Source organism: Rhinopithecus bieti, unplaced genomic scaffold (genome assembly GCF_001698545.2).
Source record: "Rhinopithecus bieti isolate Rb0 unplaced genomic scaffold, ASM169854v2 scaffold_44592, whole genome shotgun sequence".
Lineage (NCBI taxonomy): Eukaryota > Metazoa > Chordata > Mammalia > Primates > Cercopithecidae > Rhinopithecus > Rhinopithecus bieti.
The window spans coordinates 1230548-1234861 of NW_016818423.1; positions in this window are offsets into that span (position 1 = coordinate 1230548).

Consider the following 4314-nt stretch of genomic DNA (forward strand, 5'->3'; position numbering starts at 1 on the left):
AAAAAAAAAAAAAAAAGAAAAAGTTCTATAATCATAGGATTAGAAAGAGGTTCCAGAGGGCTAGTCCTCTGTCCCAGGCAGGTCTGTACCTACACAATTCCATAAAGTGTTTTCTTCCCTGTTAAAGAGGCTAAATGAATAAAATTCATGTCCTGCTTCGGCCAACTGTAATTCTAACTACAAACAAAGTGAATTTAGAGGCCAGGCGCAGTGGCTCACGCCTATAATCTCAGCACGTTAGGAGGCCAAGGCGGGCGGATCACGAACACGGTCAGATTGAGACCATCCTGGCTAAAACGGTGAAACCCTGTCTCTACTAAAAATAAAAAAATAAAAAAACTAGCCGGGTGTGGTGGCAGGTGCCTGTGGTCTCAGCTACTTGAGAGGCTGAGGCAGGAGAATGGCGGGAACCCGGTAGGCGGAGCTTGCAGTCAGCCAAAATCACGCCACTGCACTCTAGCCTGGGCAACAGAGTGAGACTCTGTTTCAAAAAAAAAAAAAAGGTGAATTTAGAGGTATAAGGGAATTTTATAAAAGCAGTCTCATTTAATTTAATCCAATCTTACTGGGCATCCTTTTAAAATTCCTATCAATTAGCCGGGCACAGTGCCTCAGGCCTATAATCCCAGCACTTCAGGCAGGCCGAGGTGGGCGGATCACGAAGTCAGGAGATCGAGGCCATCCTGGCCCATCTCTACTAAAAATACAAAAATTAGCTGGGCGTGGCGGCGCATGCCTGTAATCCCAGCTACTCAGGAGGCTGAGGCAGGAGAATCGCTTGAACCTGGGAGGCAGAGGTTGCAGTGAGCTGAGATTGCGCCACTGTACTTTCAGCCTGGCAACAGAGCTAGACTCCGTTTCAAAAAATTTAAAAATATATATATATATCCTATCAATCCACTCACATCAAGATTTCTACTAAGAAATCATCTCTTTACGTTTCCAAATTAAATGATACAATAAACCCTCTAACTTGGTGGGCTATGCCAGTATTCACCAAATTAAAACCGCACATTAAAATATAAAGGTACAACAAAATAATTCTAGATTTAAGGGAATACAGTCTACAAGCAAAGGTCTAAAAAAAAAACGAGTATGCATATATTTACTATGTTACTTTTCTTACCAGAAATTTTACAGGAAGTAATGCAAATTTGAGTCAGCATGGTTTCTACAATCAGTCAACATGAAAGCCTAATAATGTAATATACAACTAGAACCTTGCAACAATTTTTTCCTAAAGCAAATTCCCTTCATGTCAATAGCCACTTTTATTTCCCCTTAAAATAAGTATAAAAAATCTAATCTGTCAACAGTAAATAATTTATCCTCCTGAAGAGCTAGGCATTTTCCTCAAATTCTTTCATTAATTCAAATATTTACAGAACATGTTCTATGGGTCACATACTCTTACAGGTGCAAGAGCTGTAAGCAAAACAAAAATTTCTGTCGGGATGGATCTTACACTGGGCAGAAAAAAAGAAATAAAATGTCACTGCTCTGGAGAAAATTTGAAGTAGGGGAATTAGCAGTGCCAGACGGAAGGGGGGTTCCAATTTTAAATAAGGCTAACAGGAAAGGCTTCACTGAAAAAAGTGACTTTTTATCCAAGAGCTGAGAGTGTGAGCCAAACAGGTATTTGGGGAGCATTTTAGGCAGAGGATTAACTGCTGAAAAGGTTATGAGGTGGGGACAAGCTTAGAGTATGCTAGGAACAAGGGAACCAATGCTACTGGAACAGAGAGGACAATGGAATGAATAGAGTCAGAGAAATAAAAGCCTTATAGGCCACTAAAAGCATTTGACTTTTATTCAGAGAATGATGCCTCTCCAAATGAAGCCAATGAAGGGTTTCACTCAAGAGTGACAACTCAAAGCCATAAAAAATAATGAAATCATGTCCTCTGCAGCAACATGGATGCAGCTGAAGGCCATTATCGTAAGCAAATTAACGCAGGAACAGAAAACCAAATCCCGCATGTTCTCACTTATAAGTGGGAGCTAAACACTGAGTACACATAGACTCAAAGAGGGGAACAACAGACACTGGGGGCCACTTGAGGGTGGAGGGTGAGAGGAGGGTGGGGGTTGAAAAACTAATCAGGTACTGTGCTCGCTAGCTGGTGACGAGGTGACAAAATCATTTGTACACCAACCCGAGCGACATTCAATTTACCCATGTGACAAACCTGCACATGTACACGCTGACCCTAACATAAAAGCTGAAAAAGGAGGGAAAAAAAGAGTGACAACTTAGGTTTTACGATGGATCACTCTATCTGCTATGTGGAGACATTACAAAAATTGTAAGGGTGGAAGCAAAGAGACTAGTAGAGATAATGGTAGCCTAGACCAGGGTAACAGCAGGAGGGAAGATATGAAGGGGTCAGTTTCAAGATATACTTTGATGTGGGATTTGTCCACAGACTGGATATAGAGTTATGAAAAACAGTAAAGGCTCTGAGTAACTATAGAACTTGTGGAGTCTAACTTAACATTCAGAGACTACTCAGACAATAGATTGTAAAATCTTCTCAACCATCAAAGTAGTAGGGAAATTACTCTGTAAAATGCTACTGTACCTATTGTATTTTGACCACTTGGGGAAAAAAAGTGTCTGAAAACTTGTAAACTAAAAAAAAAAACTCACCTTTACTAATTAAACACTCATCTTCTGATTAACTGGTCTCAAACTGAAAATTTATTCATCTCTAATGACCTACTGCCAAATCAAGTAGATAGAACAACAGTTCTATCTTTCTTTCTTTTTTTTTTTTGGAGACAGAGTCTCGTTCTGTTGCCCAGGCTGGAGTGCAGTGGTGCGATCTTGGTTTACTGCAACCTCTGCCTCCTGAGTTCAAGCAATTCTCCTGCCTCGGCCTCCCGAGTAGCTGGGATTACAGGTGTACACCACCATACCTGGCTAATTTTTGTATTTTTAGTAGAGACAGGGTTTCACCATGTTGGTCAGGCTGGTCTCGACATCCTGACCTTGTGATCTGCTGGCCTCGGGCGTCCCAAAGTGCTGGGATTACAGGCGTGAGCCACCGCGCCCTGCCAGAAAAACAGTTCTATCTATCCTCTGCGCTACCTACCTTTGTTTGTCCCTCTACTGTTCCATTTACCAAACTAAAATTGAATAATCTAGCCTCCTGAAACTTAGATTTAAATTAATATTAGTTTCCCTCCCTATCCACAACAACTACAGTATTAGGAAGTTGATAAAGAGGTATCAATTCAATTCTACACAAATTAGAATCCAAAATGTCAGTGAATAAGCCAAAAACAAGATTTTTTTTACTGTTAAAAAGAATTTTTTCGCTGGGTGCGGTGGCTCATGCCGGTAATCCCAGCACTTTGGAAGGCCAAGACGGGCGGATCACCTGAGGTTAGGAGTTCGAGACCAGCCTGGCCAACATGGCAAAACCCTGTCTCTACTAAAAATAAAAAAATTAGCCAGGCGTGGTGGGTGCCTGTAGTCCCAGCTCAGGAGGCTGAGAAAGAAGAATTGCTTGAATCCGGGAGGCGGAGGGTGCAGTGAGCCAAGATCACGCCACTGTACTCCAACTTGGGCAACAGAGCAAAACTTCGTCTCAAAAAGAAAAAAAAAAATTTCATAGTTAGTCCCTTGGTTATTCCCACTTTTCCACTTCCTCATTTAAGGAGGGAACTCGAGACTCAAGTTCCAGTACAGAAATCAATAATCAGTTCTATAAAAAGAAATCATGACCTTGACGGTGGGAAAATGTCTTAACATTTCAAAACCAGTAGAAGATACATGGCCAGCCACTCAGAAAGATAAGGGAAGCAATTAGTCAACAATCGCACCTGCTTCTGAGAACAGTGACAGTTATTCACTGAAGTCCTGTGGGTCCTGTTCCCACCAAAATGAAAAGGGAGTGGTTTTTAGATGTGCATGTACCCTGGTGATTAACAGTTGTACTTTTCTAGTAATTTTTACCTCTACAAATAACTAAAAGACAAAAATTGCACTAAATATTTTCAGGCCACACTTAAAAATATTTACTTTACAATGTTGTACTCCATTTTTCCCCTAAAGATTTGCAATTCTCAAAATGAATCTCTTGTCCCAAAATGGTATTTTCCTTTCACAAATAAAATTTAAATGCAGGTTAACACCACTATGGCCAACGCTGACTTTCTCTTTAAAAAGTATTTGAGGCCGGGCGCGGTGGCTCAAGCCTGTAATCCCAGCACTTTGGGAGGCCGAGACGGGCGGATCACGAGGTCAGGAGATCGAGACCATCCTGGCTAACACGGTGAAACCCCGTCTCTACTAAAAAAATACAAAAA